The following is a 22,111-nucleotide window of genomic DNA, read 5'->3' on the forward strand; positions in this document are numbered from 1 at the left end:
ATATTAGAGCAGAAATGCATAAAAAAGAGAACAGGAAGACTATAGAAAAGATGAACCAAAGAGCTGGTTCTTTGAAAAATTGAACGACATTTCCAACTCTTTAGTTAGAGGACCCAAATCAACAATAATATAAATAAAGAAGGAGACATTACGACTCAAATACAAAGGCACATAAGAAGCTACTATGAATAAGTGTACATCAACAAACTGGATAACTTACAGGAAATTAAAAAAAAAAGTCTTAGAAACAGTAAATTCTTAGACTGAATCAGGAAGAAACAAAATCTGAATATACCAATCTATAAGAAAAGAGAATCAGTAATCAAAAACCTCCCAACTGGAAAAAAAAAATTTAATAACTGATTCCTTAACTGGTGAATTTTACAAAATATCTAAAGAATCAATACCAATCCTCAAAATCTTCCAAAAATATTGAAGAGGAAGGAACATTTCCAAATTCATTTTATGAGGCTGGCATCACCCTGATATCAAAAACAAAACCCAAAAATTATATCAGAAAACTACAGATCAATATCCCAGATAAATACAGATGCAAATTTTTCAGTAAAATATTAGCAAACCAAATTCAGCACATTAAAAGCATAATTCACTATCATCAAGTTGGATTTATATCTGGAATGTAAGGATGAAAAAAGGAAAGGGTTAGTTGCTCAGTCATGTCTGACTCTTCATGAGCCTATGACTGCAACTCACCAGTTTCCTCTGCCCATGGGATTTTCCAGGCAAGAATACTGGAGTGGATTGCCATTCCCTTCTCCAGGAGAACTCGTGACGCAGAGATGGAACCCTGGTCTCCCACATTGCAGGCAGATTCTTTACCGTCTGAGTCACTAAGGAAGCAAGGATAGTTCAACATATATAAGTCATATATGTGATTTCACATTAATGGAATGAAAGACAAATATCATGATTACCTTAACGGTGGCAGAAAAAATCATCTGACAAAATTCAACATCCACTCTTGATAAAATCTTTTAATAAATTGAGTATATCAGGAATGAACCCCAAAATAATAAAGGGTATAAGTAAGCCCACAAGTAATTTCCTACTCAACTGTAAAAGACTGATAGCTTTTCCTCTAAGATCAGAAACAAGACAGGATGCACACTCTCAATTCCTATTCAGCATGGTCCTGGAAGTCCTCACCACAGCAACCAAGCAGGTAAATGTTAATCAGAATTTGAAAGGGAGAAGGTTGTCTCTATTTACAGATAGCCTGCTTTTGTATAGAAAACCTAACGATTCCACTACAAAACAGGTCTAATCAATGAATTCAGTAAAGTTTCAGGATACAAACTTAATGTAAAAATAGTAGCATTTGTATGGTGGCGGTGGTTTAGTTGCTAAATTGTATCCAGCTCCTACAATCCCATGGACTGTAGCCTGCCGGACTCCTCTGTCCATGGGATTCTCCAGGCAAGGACACTGGAGTGGGTTGCCATTTTCTTCTCCAGAGGATCTTCCAGACCCAGGAATCGAACACTGATCAACTGCATTGCAGGAAGATTCTTTACTGACTGAGCTATGAGGGAAGCATTTGTATATACTAGCAAATTATCTGAAAAATAAAATTATCCATTTATAGTAACATAAAAATACTTGGAAATAAACTTAACCAAGAGATGTCATATCTCTGCTCTAAAAACTGTAAGACATTAATGAAAGAAATGGAAAAAGACAAATAAATGTAAAGGTAGCCCACGTGCATGGATTTGAATATTTATACTGTCCAAATGTCCATACAACTAAAAGTTACTTAAGATTCAATGTAATCCATATCAATATTTCAGTGGTATTTATTACATTGTGCTAAACCGCTTCAGTTGTGTCTGACTCTTTGCAAACCAATGGACTATAGCCCACCATGCTCCTCCGTCCATAGATTTTCCAGGCAAGAATACTGGAGTAGGTTACCATTTCCTCCTCCAGGGTACCTTTCCAACCCAGGGATCGAACATGCGTCTCCTGGGGCTCCTGCATTGCAGGCAGAGTTTTTATCACTGAGTTTAGGGAAGCCCTATTTATTACATTAATAAAAAATAAAACCATCCTAAAACTCATATGGAATCACAAAAAGATCCCAAATGCCAAAGCATTCCTGAGAACAAAACAGGAAGCATAACACTTCCCAAACTGCAAAAATAATCAAAACAGCCTTTTAGTGACATGAAAAAAGACATATAGGTCAATGGGACAGAACTGAGAGCTGAGAAATAAACCCAAGCATATATAGTCAATTAACCCTTGACAATGGAAACAAGAATATACAATGGTAAAATGACAGTTTATTCAGTGAATAGTGTTCAGAAGGGCAGATATTTACATGGAAAACAATGCCACTAGGCGCAATAAAGGACATAAGTGATAAGGACCTAAGCAGAAGAGATTACGATAAGGTGGAAAGAACACACAGAAGAGCTATACAAAAAAAAACTCTTCATGACCCAGATAACCACAATGGTGTGGTCACTCACCTAGAGTCAGACATCCTGGAGTGTGAAGTCAAGCGGGCCTTAGGAAGCATTGCTACAAACAAAGCTAGTGGAAGTGATGGAATTTCAGCTGAGCTATTTCAAATCCTAAAAGATGATGCTGTGAAAGTGCTGCACTCAATATGCCAGCAAATTTGGAGAACAGCAGGGGCCACAGGACTGGAAAAGATCATTTTTCATTCCAATCCTGAAGTAAGGCAATAAAAGAAGGTTCAAATTACTGTACAATTGCACTCATTTCACATGCTAGGAAGATTATGCTCAAAATTCTTCAAGCTATGCTTCAGCAGTATGTGAATCGAGAACTATCAGATGTACAAGCTGTATTTAGAAAAGGCAGAGGAACCAGAGACCAAATTGCCAACATCAGCTGGAAAAGCGAGGCAATTCCAATATGTACATATATATATTTTTATATATATATATGTGTGTATATATATACACACATATACATTTCTGCTTCATTGACTATGCTAAAACCTTCGACTGTGTGGATCACAACAAATTGTGGAATATTCTTGAAGAGGTGCGACTATCAGACTTACCTGCCTCCTAAGAAACCTATATGCAGGACAGGAAGCAATAGTTAGAACTGGGCATGGAACAACAGACTGGTTCCAAATTTAGAAAGGAATATGTCAAGGCTGTATATTGTCATCCTGATTATTTAACTTACATGCAGAGTACATCATATGAAATGCTGGGGTAGAGAATTAACAAGCTGAGAACAAGATTGCCAGAAGAAATATCAACAACCTCAGATATGCAGATGATACAACCCTTATGGCAGAAAGTGAAGAGGAACTAAAGAGCCTGTTGATGAAGGTGAAAGAGAAGAGTGAAAAGCTGGCTTAAAACTCAAGATTCAAACAGCAAAGATCATGGCATCCGGTCCCATTACTTCATGGCAAATAGATGGGGAAACAGTGGAAACAGTGACAGATTTTATTTTTCTGGGCTCCAAAATCACTGCAGATGGTGATTGCAGCCATGAAATTAAGACGCTTGCTCCTTGGAAAAAAAAGCTATAACAAACCTAGACAGAGTATTAAAAATTAGACACATCACTTTGCCAACAAAGATCCGTATAATTAAAGCTATCGTTTTTCCAGAGGTTGTGTAAGGATGTGAGTTGAAACATAAAGGACACTAAGCACCGAAGATTTAATGCATTCTAACTGTGGTACTGGAAAGGATTCTTGAAGGTCTCTTGGACTGCAAGATCAACCTGTCTTGATCAGGAAATCAACCCTGAATATTCAATGCTGAATCTGAAACTCCAATTCTTTGGGCACATGATGTGAAGAACTGCCTCACTGGAAAAGACCCTGATGCTGGGATAGACTGAGAGCAAGAGGAGAAGGGGATGACAGAGGATGAGATGGTTGGATGGCATCACTGACTCAATGGACATGAGTTTGAGCAAACTCAGGGAGATGGTGAAGGACAGGGAAGCCTGGTACACTGCAGTTCATGGGGTTGCAAATGGTCAGACATGACTTAGTGACTGAACAGCTGAACAACAATGAAACTAGACCCCTATCACACTATACTTACATGTATGTCATTAAAGCACAATCAATAAAGTAAAAAGAAGTGAAACAATATCAAGCTAAAAAGGTTCATCAACCTAAAAAGGCAAAGAAACAGCAAAGTAAAAAGACAACCTGCTGAATAAAGAAATGTTTGCACACCATATATCCAATAAGGATTAATATCCAAAATACGTAAAGAACTCATACAACTCAATGGTAACAAAAGAATCAATTAAAAATGGATAAAAGTTATTTATACAAGGTAGCTATATGAAGGTCAATGGATATATACAATGCTCAACATCAGAATTCATTTAGTGAAAAGCTAATCAAAATCACAATGAGATTTGAGATATCTCAAAATACCACCTAAAACCTGTAAGGATTCTACCTCCAACATCTGACAATGGATTCTTGCTTAGGTTATAGGTAAAAGTGCTTCTCAGGGAATGCTTGTTTCTTCTCTACCCAGATATTTACCTTTTCCAACACATTCACTCCAGTCTATGGACGTAGAATGCAAATGAGCACTGAAACCAAACTGTCTCTGTAATCCTGATGGAAGAAAGGACACTACTGCAGTCATGGTTACAGTTTAGATCACTTTGCCTTAGGATCTGGACTGTTCATACTTTTTTTTTTTTTAACTGTCTAAGGGTTATATAATATTCATATGGTACAGAGATCATGTTTTATAATAATATAGCATTTGCAGCTCATAATGAACTCTACATGAAAGGTCATGATAACTTCTATTTGTGGCTATAATTACTCTATTCATTATTTTTTTGACCAAGTGTGCTAGTATACCCACACATTCTTCATGATTTCAGTGTTTGCCCACTTGGCATTTCTGGAATCTATGCCAAAGGTACAATTGTCACCTTTCTACTTGTCTTTTCTTGAAAAGTACATGAAAATATAATGAGATTTTATTCTAGATCATTTAGCCTACTTTCTTCTGAGTTTAATGATAGTAATAGAGGGAATCTCATCCTGAGTTTTCTTCTCTGTTCTCAAAATCCAAAATTAAGCCATATACATTTATAAAATTTTTTAAGAAAGTAGTTGGGGTTCTTGTTCAAGGTACTAATGCAAGAAGTCCCTGAACTCACCTCCTTCCACAGACAAACCAAATCTATAGCTTTATATGGAATGATTTCCTGTGAAATAAGCCCCCAAACTAGGTGAGCAATTGATGCTTTCAAATTGTGGTACTGAAGAAGAATCTTGAGAGTCCCCTGGACAAAGAGATCAAACCAGTCAATCCTAACACCCTGAATATTCATTGGAAGGACTGACACTGACTCTGAAGCTCCAATACTTTGGACATGTGATGTGAAGAGCTGACTCATTTGAAAAGACCCTGATGCTGGGAAAGATTGAGGGCAGGGGAAGAAGGGGATGGCAGAGGATGAGATGGTTGGATGGCATCACCAATTCAATGGACATGAGTGTGAGCAAATTCCGAGAGATAGTGAAAGACAGGGAAGCTTGACATGCTGCAGTTCAGGGGGTCACAAAGAGGCAGACATGGCTGAGCTACTGAATAAAAAACAACAATTTTTATACATCAGGCAAATAAGTAAAACATCCACATTGAAGCAAATAGGAGTGGCTGATACACAAACCTGCCATAAACCCTACCATTGGTTTGGCAACCTATAATCAAGAGGGAACTCCATGTGTTTCTGAGCTTCTTCCTGGAGTGAAGGGTTTGAGTCCTTCATATGGGACCCCAACTTTTAAGACTTACACCTGAGAGATCACCTCCTCCAAAAAAAGCATATCTTTGAAAGCCAGTGGGGCTTGTGTGTACAACACCCACAAAGCTATAGTGAACTGTGCAACAGTTCTAAAAGGGCTTGCAGAGACTCACCATCATAGCTCAGTTGGTAAAGAATCAGCCTGCAATGCAGGAGACCCTGGTTTGATTCCTGGGTCTGGAAGATCCTCTGGAGAAGGGATAGGCTACCCACTCCCAGTATTCTTGGGCTTCCCTTGTGACTCAGCTGGTAAAGAATCCACCTGCAATGCGGGAGACCTGGGTTCACTCCCTGGCTTGGGAAGATCCTCTGGAGAAGGGAAAGGCTACCCACCCCAGTACTGTGGCCTGGAGAATTCCATGGACTGTATAGTGCATGGGGTCGCAGAGTCGGACACCACTGAGCGACTTTCACTTTCACTTTCATAGACTCACCACAGCTATGCAATGGAAGAGGCAACTGACTGAAAAGACTCTTTCCTTTCAGAGAGCCATTGAAGCGATCTTAAAAGCTTCAGTCTGAGAGGCAGGCATCTAATTTTACCTACATGAAGAGCCCATTGAAATACCCTCTGAAGAACACAAGACTGGCAGAAGCCATTTTGATGCTCCCCCTCTGCCTCACGCCAAGTCATACCTGTCTCACAGAAGAGTTTCTGTACCTGTCTGGTACCCTGAGTCTTGTGGCTGCTACCTAGGGGACACCCCCTGATCACATGGCTCTGGTGGACAGTTAGGCTTAAATTTCCAAGTTCCACATGTCAGTAACAAATGAAGGACACAATACAGAGACACAGAAACACCTATTCTTTTCAAGAAAGAGGCCTGTTAGCTTGTCTTAACAGCTGTGACCTGAGGACAGGCTTCTAATTAAACATACATCTGGTTCAGTTCAGTTGCTCAGACGTGTTCAACTCTTTGTGACCCCATGGACTGCAGCACGCCAGGCCTCCTTGTCCATCACCAGCTCCTGGAGTTTACTCAAAGTCATGTCCATTGATTCAGTGATGCCATCCAGCCATCTCATCCTCTGTCGTCCCCTTCTCTTCCTGCCCCCAATCCGTCCCAGCATCAGGGTCTTTCCCAATGAGTCAACTCTTTGCATGAGGTGGCCAAAGTATTGGAGTTTCAGCTTCAGCATCAGTCCTTCCAATGAACACCCAGGACTGATCTCCTTTAGATGGACTGGTTGGATCTCCTTGCAGTCCAAGGTACTCTCAAGAATCTTCTCCAACACCACAGTTCAAAAGCATCAATTCTGCGGTGCTCTGCTTTCTTTATAGTCCAACTCTCACATCCATACATGACTACTGGGAAAACCATAGCCTTGACTAGATGGACCTTTGTTGGCATACATCTGGCAGCCAACCAGAGTTGCCTCTAGAGACCAAGGATGCCAGTGGTACCAACCTCACGGTCTGCCTCTACCTGACTCCAGGTTACCACTATCTCTGAGAAAGGAGCTTGTACACGTATCTGGTACTCCAGCTTTTGTGTTTACTGCCCAGAGAAGACAACCCTTGATAACCTGGCTCTGGTGGCCAGTGGGGCTTATGTTCACAGGTCTAATAGTAGCAAACAAACCATCCTTAACTAGCTATCAGCCCAGAGCTCAGTGAAGAGGGTTAGACAGAAATACCTCCTAGGATTCCTCTGAAAGGGTATATCTGCATATTTCAGAAGCTGCTGGCTGTAAGTCCAGTTTACGACCAGCTTGAATTCAGGTGCTGATTAGATCTTCCATTTAGTCCAAGGAGCCACTAAGAAAAAAGTACAGTGCTGGAGGACAACCAAAAACTAGGGTAGGGTTGTATGATAAAGTTCATCTCCTACATGAGCCTACACATGCAAGTCTGGGAGAGGTGGCTATTTTATCTACTATTAGAAACCAATACATAGAGTGAAGAAACGAACATTTTCCAAGCTGAGGAAAAAGATAAAGCTTGAGGAAAAAAGGCTTAATGAGATGGAGATGAGTGATTTACCTGATAGAGTTCAAAATAAGAGTTATAAAGATACTGAGGTGAGGAAATAATGTATGAGTAAAGTGAGAATTTTAACAACAGGATAGAAAATGGAAAAAAGTACCATATAGAAATCACAGAGCTAAAGAATGGAATAACTGAACTGAGGACAATACAATAGGAAGAGTTCATAAGAAGGCTAGATGAAATAGAAGAAAAGATCAGTGAATTCAAAGACAGGGCAGAACTCATCCAGTCAGAGTAGGGAAAAGAAAAATGAATGAAAAAAGATTGATGGTAGCTTAAGGAACTTATGTGACAACAAATAGAATGATACATTTACCCAAAACAAGGTGAGAGAAAGGGGCAGAAAACTTATTTGACTAAATAATGGCTGTAAACCTCTCTTATTTGGAGAGGGAAACAGACATGCAGATCCGGGAAGCTATTGAAGTTCTAAATAAAAAGAACTCAAACCCATGTCACGATTACATTATGAATCATGTGTCAAAAGTTAAAAACAATGAATCTTAAAAGCAACAGGGAAAAAATCAGCTTGTTACATCCAAAGGAACCACCGCTAGACTATCAGCAGACTTTTCAGCAGGAACTTTGCAGGTGAGAAGGGTGTGACGTGATATAGTCAAAATGCTAGGGAAAAAACATTCCAGGACTTGCCAGGGCAGCTGCCTGGTACCATAGCCAGATAACCTCAGGCTGACTGGCTCACATCTCCTGTGTGACTCCATCCTCAGTACTACCTTTCATCAGCTGTGAACTTTGAGAAGCCACACTTTCCATTGCTCAAGTCCTCATAAACAGCTACAGACTTTTCTTCCACTGAACAGGCCTTGGAGAACTTTTAAAAGCCCAGAGATCATGTGCTTCCTTTACTCAAAACTCTCCAGCACTCCCAGCACCCTAAGAAGAAAGGTACAACCTCTCATCTGCCACTCTAGGTGCAACCTGGCCTCGAACTTTGTTTTTTGAAGAAACAGGATGGACTCCAGGTTCCCCAATGTTCCTGGTTCAGTTGCATCTCCAAGCCTCACCCACACCACATTACACCTGTGGTCAGAAAGAGGGACACCACCCCTGAAGGCCTCACTGCACTGGGCCAGGCTCATGAGATAAAGTGTGAAAAACGGGACATTTCCTGCCATATCGGTAAACAAAAAAGATGTCACAGTGATCAGCGATTGCAGCCCTCTAGTGTGAGCCAGTGAGCCCTAAGGGAATTCAGGAAGGAGAATACCTGCCATTTAGCAGCCAGCAGACTAGTCACTCTTATGCTGAGTCCCGAGAAACTCAGGATATGAAAACACAGGATACTCGCCCCAGCTAGCCGAGGTGCATACCAGAGGAGTTGTGGAGCCCTATACTGAGATGATAGGACAATATCTCCAAAATTAGCGAAGCTCGAGGGCAACCATTGTCATGTTTGTTATGAGACATTCTGTTCCTAACTAGCCAGCTCCAGCCTCCATATGACATAACATACAGAATCCTGACTTATGACCTAACATACCCCTCTCCACAGGAATTTTCTTTTCATTGAGGTTATAAACAGTCCGCAAGTCCTTGAGCCACCTGCTGCCCTGACAGTCTCCTGGCGGCTCTCCCTGGTCAGTTAGGAAGTCCACCCTCTGTCTTTGCAGCGCCCCTCTCTACCTCTCCCCTTTGTTCTCAATAAATTCGCTCTAGTCTAAAATGCTTTGTGTCTGGAAGTTCTTTTTCAACTAGAGCTCAGATTGCCAAGACAGAAATTATTTCAGTGAGCCCAGACTCACATTTTTCCATACACAGAAAAGTGCTTAATTCCTTAACTTGGGTTATTTGACTTTCCTTAACAATAATCTTTTGATGTTCAAACACCTGCCCTTTGTTGCAAAACTTACATATAAGCTGGCTGTGTTAGGGGAAGAACACTGAAACCGCCTGCCCTGGCCAGGTACCATAGTAACTATTTGCACGAGCTGTTTTACAACAGGAGGTCCTGGTAAGGAACACTGGAACCAATAAGCCACCACCAACAGGGAGAGTTCAGGAAATGTAAAAAAGTGACACCAGGTGTCCAACCACCTCCCAGAATCCTCCTCACTGGCATCCATCTTGGCTGAACAAGGTTTGCACCACCAGGAAGGACTCTGAGTCAGAATGATTGGCTAAAGACAACCAAAGCTAATCCCCTCACCATAGAACTCCAGACTGCAATGCACATGGCAGAGCAGTTCCCCTGGGTTCCCTTACCCTACTGCTCTCTGACCCAGAGTCCCTTCCCAATGAAATCTCTTGTTTGCCAGCACAAGTGTCTCCTGGAACAATCCACTTCCCAGTGTTGGACAGAGCCCACTTTCAGGCCCTGGAGGGAGTCCCCCTTCCTGCAACAGCTTCTCCCTTCACCTCCCAGGGTTCCTTGAGATATTTCTTGGGCTGGAAATTCTAAAAATCCCCACGGAATAAAACATAACTCAACTTCTGAGTTGTACTTTTTTTAAGGCTACAAACAACATGAGCGGGAACCTGCTCACCTGGGGAGTTTATGTTCTGGTGGGGAAGCGGGCAGCGGAGAACACGGAACCAACTGCACTTACCTGACCGGGGTCCTTCAGGGCAGGCACCGCCATCAGAGCTTCTTTCCACAGTGGTGCGGCGACCGTCCACTGGTCAGGCCGGACTTGGCGCGGACACAACCCGCAGGCGGCAGTGTCGCCAGCTCTTACGCCGTCCCCTGTGCTGAGCCTTCGAAGACGCCCCTTGCGCTCTCTCGGCTTGTAACAGGCCTCCCAACGCCGCACGCTCAGACCTTCCGTCCAGCTCCACCGACTTCGGAAAAAACATTCCAACAAGGAATGTCTACCCAGCAATTTTTTTCCAGAATTGAAAAAAAGATAAGGAGTTTTCAGGCAACAAAAGCTAAAGGATTTCCTCATCATTAGACTGGCCTTACAAGAAGTAATAAGGGACCTTCTCTGAGATGAAATGAAATGTTGCTGATTGGTAACGAGTAACATATAAAAGTATAATCTCACTGGTAAAGGTAAATATATAGTAAAATTTAGCATAACGTAATGTAAAGTTGGTGGGTAAATCACTTATAATGCTAGGTAAGGTTAAAAGGCAGAAGTAACGATAACTGTAACAACAATTTGTTAATATGTATACAAGACACAAAGAAGTAAATGATAGTGTCAAAAACATAAAACTTGGTGAGAGTGTTAGCGCTCAGTCATATCTGACTCTTAGTGACTCTATGGACTGTAACCTGCCAGGTTCCTCTGTCTGTGGAATTCTCTAGGCAACAATATTGGAGTGGGTTGTCATTCCCTTCTCCAGGTGATCTTCCCAACCCAGGGATTGAACAGGTCTCCTGCACTGCAGGCAAATTCTTTCCCATCTGAGCCACCAGGGAAGCCCCATAAAACTTGGTGGGGGTGTAAAAATGTAGAGTTTTAGAATGCACTCAAACTTAAGGTGTTATAAACTTATAACAATCTATTTCACTATTTTATATACATTTCAATATAATCACAAAGTAAAAACCTATACATGCATATTTCAGAGATATTCCAGGTCACCTCAATAAAGCTAGTCACAAATTTTTGGTTTCCTAGTGTGTATTAAGGTTATGTCTATACCATGTTCCATTAAGTGTGCAGTAGCAGTATGCTTAAAAATATTTATAAACCTTAATTTAAAATATAAAACAAAAATATTACAGTAGTGACATAATAGATCACAGTACACCATAAAAATATAATAATGAAAAAGTTTGAAATATTGAAAAAATTACCAAAATGTGGCATGGTGATATGAAATGAGCAAATGTTGCTTGAAAAATGGCACCGGTATGCTTGTCACATGTACAGTTGCCACAGATTTTTATTGCTTATATCAGTAAAGTGCAATAGAATGAAGTATGCCTATATTACACACACAGAAGACAAAGAGGAAGAAATCTAAGCATATCACTCCAGAAGATCATCAAATCAAAGGCAGACAGCAGGAAAATAAGAAGCAAACAAGGGACTACCTCACAGCCAGAAAACAACTAATGCAAAGCTAGTAAGTCCATGCCACAGTTACTTTAAATGTAAGTACATTATCTCCTCAAGCAGAATAGAGTGGCTGAATTTACACAAAATCTGTATGCTGTCTGCAAGAGATTCACTTCATATATAAGGCCACACACAGACTAAAAATGAAGGGATGGCAGAAGATATTCCATAAAAATGGAAACCAGAAGAAAGCTGGGGTAGACATACTTATGTTAGGCAAAAGAGACTTAAAGACTGTAATAAGAGACCAAGAAGGTCACTATACTAATGATAAAGCAGTCAGCCCAACAAGAAGATACAACCTGTAACTATTTATGCACCAAGCATAAGAGCACCTAATATATAAAGAAATATTAACAGACCTAAAGATACAAATAGCAATTCAATAATAACAGGGATACTCCACTTTATTTTTTTGGGGGGATACCCCACTTTAATACCCCCACTTGCATCATCCAGACAGAAAGCCCAGAAATAAATATACCCAAATATGGTCAATTGGTTTATGACAAGGAGCAAAAAATAGATAGTGGAGAAAGGGCCATCTCTTCAATAAATAATGTTGGGAAAATGGAGCATATATAGTGGAGAAAGGGCCATCTCTTCAATAAATAATGTTGGGAAAATGGAGCAGTCACCTATAAAATTGTGAAACCGAGCCATTCTCAACAACATACACAATAATTAACACAAAATGGATTAAAAAGATTTGAATGTAAGCCCTGAAACCATGAGACTGTCAGAAAAAAAAAACAGTAAGCTGCTTGACATCAAGCATGGTGATGATTTTTGGAGCTGACTTCAAAAGCAAAGGCAACTAAAATAATAATTAACAAATGGGATTACATAACACTAAAAAGCTTCGGCACAGCAAAGGAAACCATCAACATAATGAAAAGGAAACCTTAGGGGAAAAAATGCAAATATATGATAAGGGGTAAATATCCAAAATAGATAAAGAACTCATACACCTCTAAAAAATGAGCTAAAAAATCCAATTATTAAAATAGGCAGAGGATCAGATAGACAGATGGCTAACAAGTATATATGAAAAGATGCTCAACATCATTAAAATCATAAGGAAAATACAAATTAAAACCACAACGAGGTATCACTTCATACCTATTAGAAGAACTATTATCAAAAAGATAAAAAATAAATGCTGGTGAGGATGTGGAGAAAAAGAAATACTTGCACTGTGTTCATGAGAATATAAATTGAGGCAGTTACTTTGGAGGACAGTATAAAGGCTTCTCAAAAAAATTAAAATAGAACTAACCTATAATCCTACAGTTTCACTGCTGGGTATTTATCTGAGGAAAAAAAAACACTAACTTGATACCTTCACCTGCACATTCATTTCAGCAATACTTACAGTATCTAAGACATGGAAGCAACCTAAGTATCCAGTGATGGATGAATGAATAAAGAAAATGTGGTATATAATGTAAAACTGATATGTTCTAGGATATTATTCAGCCATAAAAATGAATAAAATCCTGCCATTTGCAACATGGGTGGACCTTGAGGGTACTTGGCCAAGTGAAACATATTCGACTGAGAAATACAAATTCTGTATGATCTCATTGTATTTCCGCACCTGCTCAGTCACGTCCAACTCTGCGACCTCATGGAATGTAGCCTGCCAGGCTCCTCTGTCCATGGGATTCTCCAGGCGAGTATACTGGAGTGGGTTGCCATTTCCTTTTCCAGGGGATCTTTCTGACCTAGGGATTGAACTGGCATCTCCTGCATCCCCTGCATTGACAGGGGGATTCTTTACCACTGAGCCACCTGGGAAGCCCCCAGAATACTGGAGTGGGTAGCCTTTCCCTTCCCTAGGGTATTTTCCCAATGCAGGGATCAACCCAGGTCTCCCACATTGCAGGCAGATTCTTTACCAACTGAGTCACCAAGGAAGCCCAAGAATAATGGAGTGGGTAGCCTATCCCTTCTCCAGCAGATCTCCCCAACCCAGGAATAGAACTGTGGTCTCCTGCATTGCAGGTGGAATCATTGCCAGCTTAAAAAAATGGGGGGGGGGGCGGATAAAACCTTCATAGATACAAGGAATAGATTAGTTCTTGCCCAGAGTTAAGGGATGGGTTGGGCAAAGCGGTGAAGGGAGTCAAAGGGTACAAACTTCCAGGATGTATTGTACCACAATGTGATTATAGCTAGTCATATATATTTAGGATTGAAATATATTTCAAATATACCTTGTGGTATATTTGAAAGTTGTTAAGAGAAAAAACTCTTAAAAGTCCTCATCACAAGAAAAAATTCTACCTGTATGTGATGGATGCTAACTAGACTTCTTGTAGATTTTACAAAATATGCAAATACTGAATCACTATAAACCTAAGATCCGAGCCACAGTCAGCCACAGTCAGAGTATATCATGAGAAACGCTGGGGTGGAGGAAGCACAAGCTGGAATCAAGATTGCCGGGAAAAATATCAATAACCTCAGATATGCAGATGACACCACCCTTATGGCAGAAAGTGAAGAAGAACTAAAGAGCCTCGTGATGAAAGTGAAAGAGGAGAGTGAAAAAGTTGGCTTAAAGCTCAACATTCAGAAAACTAAGATCATGGCATCCGGTCCCATCACTGCATGACAGATAGATGGGGAAACGGTGGAAACAGTAGCGGACTTTATTTTACTGGGCTCCAAAATAACTGCAGATGGTGACTGCAGCAATGAAATTAAAAGATGCTTATTCCTTGGAAGGAAAGTTATGACCAACCTAGACAGCATATTAAAAAGCAGAGACATTACTTTGTCAACAAAGGTCCGTCTAGTCAAGGCTATGGTTTTTTCAGTGGGCATGTATGGATGTGAGAGTTGGACTATAAAGAAAGCTGAGCACTGAAGATATGATGCTTTTGCACTGTGGTGTTGGAGAAGACTCTTGAGAGTCCCTTGGACTGCAAGGAGATCCAACCAGTCCATCCTAAAGGAGATCAGTCCTGAGTGTTCATTGGTGGGACTGATGCTGAAGTTGAAACTCCAATACTTTGGCCACCTCATGCAAAGAGTTGACTCATTGGAAAAGACCCTGATGCTGGGAAAGATTGAGGGCAGGAGGAGAAGGGGGCAACAGAGGATGAGATGGTTGAATGGCATCATCGACTCAATGGACATGGGTTTGAGTAAACTCTGGGAGTTGGTGATGGACAGGGAGGCCTGGTGTGCTGTGGTTCACAGGGTCGCAAAGAGTCAGACACAACTGAGTGACTGAACTGAACTGATAAACCTAAGATGAATAAAATATTATATATCAGTTATGCCTCAATAAAAACCAAAGTGGTCCTATACAGTATCCTGTGAAATTTGTTTTGGCCTTCATATACAAAGCAAGGACACTGAGGTGTTTACAAAAGAAATGTAAGCCTCTTTAAACAATGCTGTGTATATCTAGATTGTATGTATGTTTATATGTAGGAGGTTTTATTTTTATTTGACTTAGATACTTATAGTTATCTATAAACATGTTAGATAACTATTATAGTCATGTAAATCTTAGAATGTATAGCCTTATTAAAACTTTAATCATGTGTTAAACACATCAGTGTTCTTGGACAGATCATATTTCTTCCATAGCTCAAAAGTGATTGGCCACCAGATATTTGAAAATCAATCAGAACTTATGAGTAATATATGACAATATATGCTCAAAGTTTCAACATTATGAAAAAGCATTGCTTAAACATTTAAAGTGAATCTGCATGTAAAAGATAATTGAGCAATATTAGATCTATACATAAAACTAAGTATATATCCAATTAAAAGTCCATAGAAAATACTAGACATATATTTTTATAGTTAAACCTAGGTGACTAATGATGTAGCATAACTTTAGCACCTATGATACGAACTAAGCCATATTTCAGTGGCTTCATGCGATTGTTTTGCTTGTCTACGGAACAGTAGAGTGCCGGCACACGTGTTCTGGGTTGGTTAGTGACGCTGCCCCATTAGATAAGTCAGGTAACTTGGTTCCGTCTACCCTGTGACTCTGCTATTCCCTGGAGCCATTCTGTCCTCTGCAACCAGCTGTTATGTACAAACCAAAAAGATGGGAAAGATACGCCTGCTTCATAACTGTCATTGTAGCACATCATTTCTATCACTCCTTTGGAGAACGGTATGATCTTATCAAATGGTTTGAGAACAGAGTTCTCTGTTCGCAGCTGTTTCACAAAATATCAGAAATGATGTGAAAGTTGCAAAAGGCAGAAAATGGACTTAATCAGTCAGAATAAAAAAACCAAAGTCCAAAACCTGTCTAGGAGAAGACATTACAGAAGATAGTAGTTACAGAGGGCTCAGAGTGAGGTGGTAGACATAAGTGAGATCTGGTATGGTGACCAGTGTGAGTTGGTGAGAATCACAATGATGACAGCCAGGTCATTTAACCCCCACAGTTTAACAAGTGATGACCCTGGGAAGGTTAAAGGGGATGGAAACAGGATTGCAAGAAGATACCTGCCTCTCACGTTTATTGCACTACACACACACACACACACACACACACACACACATAATATGCAGTGTTATTCAGCCAAGAAAAAAGAAGGAAATTCTGCTATTTGTGGCAACATGGATGGAACTTGATAAAATATTATGCCCAGTGAAATAAGCCAGAACAAGAAGACAACTACTGTATGATATCACTAATATGGATAATCTAAAAAGTTAATTTTGTAGAAACAATAGAACACTGGTTGTCAGGGGCTAATTGACTGGAGGATCGGAGAGATATTGGTCAAAGGGTACAAACTTGCAACTAGAAGATAATTAAGATCTGAAGATCTAATGCACAGAACAGGGAATGGTCAACAATAATGTCCTATATACTTCAAAGCTGCTAAGATATTGGTTTGCAAATGTTCTCACCACAAAACTGAAATGAAAATTATGTAACATGATAGCAGTGTTAGCTAAAAAAATGGGGTTAATCATATTGTAATATAGAGATGTATCAGTTCAATGCTTTTTAACATTTTAAACCTATACAAGGTTACATGTCTATAACTCAACAGAAAGAATAAAATTTAAAAATATTAAAAAGTCCACAAGTCATCATAATTGACAATTTGAATAGAAAAAGGTAACTATATTGTGCATTTAAATAAGATAAATGACAAACTAGAATAGATAATAAACACTAAAGAAAACTTTACCAAGTAAGTAAATGTATGCATATATATGTATGCATGCACAGACACACACACATATATACCTACACATACACTTCTGTTACGTATACTTGTGTATATATAGATCTTGGATCTCTATCTGCACACATACTTCCATGTTAAGGAAAATAATCTAAATTAGTTGTGAATTATAGAACAAATTAAAATGAATTGCAAAGTACTGGGAAACAAAAATGACACTTGAGAATACTATGAATCAAAACCAGTCATGTGTGACCAAAGCTGGAAATATTTAATGCTACAAAATTCCTTACATAAATAAATTTTCTATTAATGAAGCTAAAAACAAAATTAAATAAATTAGAAAACTAATGGTTTGGCCAAAAATTTTGTTCGAATTTTCCATAAGATGTTGAAAAGACTAGTAAATAAGACAAACCTTTGGAAAGTCTGAAATATTGGTCTAGAGAGAGAGAGGCAAAAATTAATGTTAAAAACATAAGGGTACACAATTATATATTCAGTTTGAGATTAGTATGTATAATTTTTTATACATATATAGAACTTTTATGCTTGAACACACAGATAAATTTTTTTTATTTTCTAGGAAAACTTAAATCACCAGATTCAAGAAACACAGATGTCTAGTAGACCAGTAACTGTAGAAGACATTATGTATGAGACAGACTTTTTTCTATCAAGGACTCCAAGCCCAATAGTTTAGTTGTAACAGAAATGGCAATGAACAAATAATTGTTAAGTTAATGTTCTAGTGCAGAGAGAAGTGGTGAGATGGGGTTGAGGGGAGAAAAAGAGGAGAGGAGAGGGAGGGCGTGAAAGGAAAAGAGAGACAGAGGAAGTTATTTAGCATTTTTTATGAAACTATAATAATGCTAATTTTAAACCTGGGCAAGGATAATAAGCAAGAAAATCTAATTTTATACAAAGAAAGATATGAAAATCCTCAATACAAGATTATCAAAATAAAATAGTGTTATTAAAATGATATTGTTGTTTATAAAAATATTATTAAAAGAATAATGCATTATGACCATTATCATGGGATTATCTCAGTTTAATATAAGAAAATTTATTAATATAATTACTCACATAAACAGATTCAAGAAGAACAATTATGATCGCCTCAATAAATCTCACAAAAGAAGTTGATAAAGCTCAACACTTATTCTTTATTAAAAAAAGAGTCTTAGCAAATCAAGAATAAAAAGAAAATTTCCTTGATTTATAAGCTATTCAACAGAAATCTCCAGCATGTGTCATTTTAATTAAGATACATTATAAGCATTACAATTCAATGCAGTAAGGAGACAGAACTTCTCAGTTCAAAGTTAGTTTTTGAGATTACACTAAAGAGTTTAGCCCTTGCAGCAAGAGAGGTTAAAGAAATCAGATATATAATACTCAGAATGGTGTGATTTTCCTTGTTAGAGATTATAAGATTATCTACTTAGAAAATCCAAAAATGTAATCTTTAAAAATTATTATAATTTATAGAAATTTAGGAAAAACTACTATCAAGAAAAAATATAGAAAGTTAACCCCAAATAAAATTTTACCCTATTCACAATATCCTGGTTTTCTCTTTATTCACTTAAACTTTTTTAAAAAAGATTAATTGTAACTGATAATAAAATGTTTATCTTCCAAATTTTATGTGTATTGTGAGTAGTAAGAAGCTGCTTATGCATATTAATTGTTAGGAGATGACTGCCAGTAATGAGTAGATTTTAAAACACACTCTGAAACACATTTCACACACTGAAAAAAAAAAAGAAGAAAATCTATGGGTACTGCTATATTGGAATGGAAAAATACAAGTGATGTTGATAATGTTGTTTTAGAGATTTCACATGGTCAGTTCCAATTTACCTGCTCTCAAACAGACTTGAAATATATTTTAAAAAGTCACTACAATAACAACTCATTTTAATACAGTATAATTTCTCTGTAATCTAAACATTGCAACTGTCATTTATCTCTGAAAAAAACAGTCATAAAACAGAGATCATTAATCTGCATGTGCTTATGTTTATGTTAAACAATGGGCATGTATTAATTTTATAACAGTATTCTAGTAATTTCTAGGGACATCTTATTTTGTATCACTCACAAACATAACTCCAAAGTTTTAAATGTAAGACAAAGCATTGCCCTAGAAAGTTAGCACTGATTAAAGTCACAATGTGGTCTTTTGTGCTAGTGTTTTTAATAAAATATTATCAGTGGTAAAATGTAAATAAAAAAGCAAATTGCTTCATTCATCATGCATTTTAAGCAGTTAAAATGAATGAACTCTCCTTTGAGAAAACATCTGACTAAGCAAAATAATGGTTATGAGTTGGAGAAAATGTTTAATGAACTTCCTTGTTAAAATGCAGTTATTTTAGAGCCCATTATTATTTTAAATTAATTGAAGTTTCTTTGCTCAGAGACTCTTTTTTTTTTTTCTCTTTTTCCACTTAATATACCAAAATAAGTGACCTTAGTAATTCATGTGGATGCCAAGAAGTTACTAAGTGGGGAATGTTGGTTGACATAACAGCATGTGAATGGAAGAGTGTGTCCATGAATTTTCTTATTCACTTATCTGGTGTCAATTCAAAGGCAAAGATGTTGCCAATGATTGAGCACAATTGTTCTTCAAACAACTCACACACAATTCTGATTGATATTCACATCCTATTTCTTGTTCTGGAAACACACCTATTTACTATATATGTGGAAGCTGAAATTATATTCTGTCTGCCGAATATATGTGTATATATACACACACACATACATACATGCACACATACATATCCATTTGTTTAGGGTAATGGCAGTCAGTGTTCACTCCCATTGTAAATGGGAGTAAAGGTTCACATAAACCTTATAGCAGCTTTATTCATAACTTCCAAACCCTGGAAGCAACCTTGGTGTTCTTCAGTAGAATGGATAAACTGCGGTACATCCAGATAAAGGATTAAGTGCTAACAATAATGGAGATATCAAGCTATGAAAAACATCAAGGAAACTTAAGTACTATTTTCACATACTATTATGTGAAAAAAGTCAATATGAAAGCTATATACTGTATAATTCCAATTATATGATATTCTGAAAAAAGCAAAACTGTAAAAAGAGACAGTAAAATAAAAAATCAGTGATTGCCAGGAATTAAGGGAGAGAGAGAAATATGTAGGTGGGGTACAGAGGACTTTTAAACAGTGAAATTGGGCTGTTTGATACTATAACAATAGACACACGGCACACATTTGTCCAAGCTGATGAAATGTACAACATTTAGAATGAACCTTAAACTTTGAACTTTGGGCGAGAATGATATGCCAAAGTAGGTTCATTGATTACACTTAATAAAGCACTCTTGAGAAATGTTGGTAGCAAGGGAAGCTATGCATATGAGGGAATAAGGGATACATGAGAAATCTGTATATATTCTACTCAATTTTGCTATGAACCTAAAACTATTTTTTTTAAGTAATAAAAAAATGCAAACCTAACTATACTAATGGTTCTAATATTTAAAGTAGACCTAACATTGAAAAATAGATAGTTCTAAACCATGGTGAACCAATAAGATGATTCAGTATGAAATGAATTGATAATGCCAGGTTCATGCCTTTATAAAGAATATATTGGCCTACACATGGTAGAAATGTAGTAGATATAATACACTGTTTGCTTAAGCTATAGAGTAAGTAAAGTAGAAGTTTAGATAAAGATAGGAAAATTTATGGAAGAACTAATCTTAACAACAATGCTAACAGATCATAGTCAGAGACATGTTGAGTGAGTCATAGTAGAACAGTGAGATAGTCCATAATGTGGTATCTGAAAAAGAGAGATAACAAATATGGAGTGTTTGCAATTACAAGGATGGGTTTGAATCCAGAGCTGACTCTTAAGTCTCCTAATAGTTTTGTGATCTTGGCCAAGTTAATTTATGTCCTAAACAATCCATGTCTCTACTTCATTTATGGTGAGATAGGAGAAAGGTAGACATGAATATTAAGTGAGCATAACTGGAAGAAGTACACAGACAAAACTTCACCAACATAATCAAGATTCCTGAAGCATGAAGCTGACATTCCACTGCAGTCCAGATCCTATGGTACAAGTGATAGAAGTAAAGCAATATGTGTTGCATGAATAAATAGGAAAATGTGGAGATAAGAAAACACATAATCATGAATTATGATCCTTTCTGTGATCCTTAAGGAGGAGGGATGAAAGAAAGAAATGAGAGAGAGAAAGACATACCTACTGTGTATCTTCAATATACAAATTCTGTAAACCATACACATTCTTCAGATGTGTGTTTGGTCTTTGACTAGTGAAACTGGACATTTAATATATTCTGGCTATGATCCTGCACCATTGTGTACACAATTTATTCATTCATTATGGTCATTTAAATGACCATAGTATGCTAGGTATCAGGATAAAGTCTTAAATAAGACAATCTCTCTGTCTTCCTGAAACTCATATTCCAAATCAAAAGGGGGAGATTGACAACCCAGATTTCACATTTGTTTTATTAGATAAATTTTAAAAAAATCAAAATTACACAGCAGTATATTCAGAATCCCGAAAAACATATTTTAGATTTTATTTTTAATTTATGAATAGCAAAATTCACTCTTTAGTGAACAGTTCTATCAGTTTAGGCAAATGCATACAGCTGTATAACCATAATTAAAACACAGTTTTATCATTCCCCCCAAATCCCTTGTAAAAGCAAGTTTTTAGTAAGCTTTTGGATTTCTTCAAAGAAAACAAACTTAGTGCAAGAACAGCCCAAGTGATTCACATTAAAAAAAAAAAACAAAAAACTATAAGTTCTGTAAGTAATCTTAAGGCGTATTTAGCTTCAAGACAAAGAGATCATTGCAAAGTAGGTTAAATTAAAACAGAAAAACATGGGATGCAGTCCTTATTAGTGGATACAGGAGTGATGAGACACTTATATAAGATAAGTAAAATGTAGTTTCACCACCTACGGGAACCATAGAATCATTTCTCACTCCATCTCCTTCTCCTGTTCTGCTTAATCTCTTGTCTTTGTGGCTCTTTGAGCAACTGCTCATCCC

The sequence above is a fragment of the Muntiacus reevesi genome, chromosome 1, assembly GCF_963930625.1.
Source record: "Muntiacus reevesi chromosome 1, mMunRee1.1, whole genome shotgun sequence".
NCBI classification, from domain to species: Eukaryota; Metazoa; Chordata; class Mammalia; order Artiodactyla; family Cervidae; genus Muntiacus; species Muntiacus reevesi.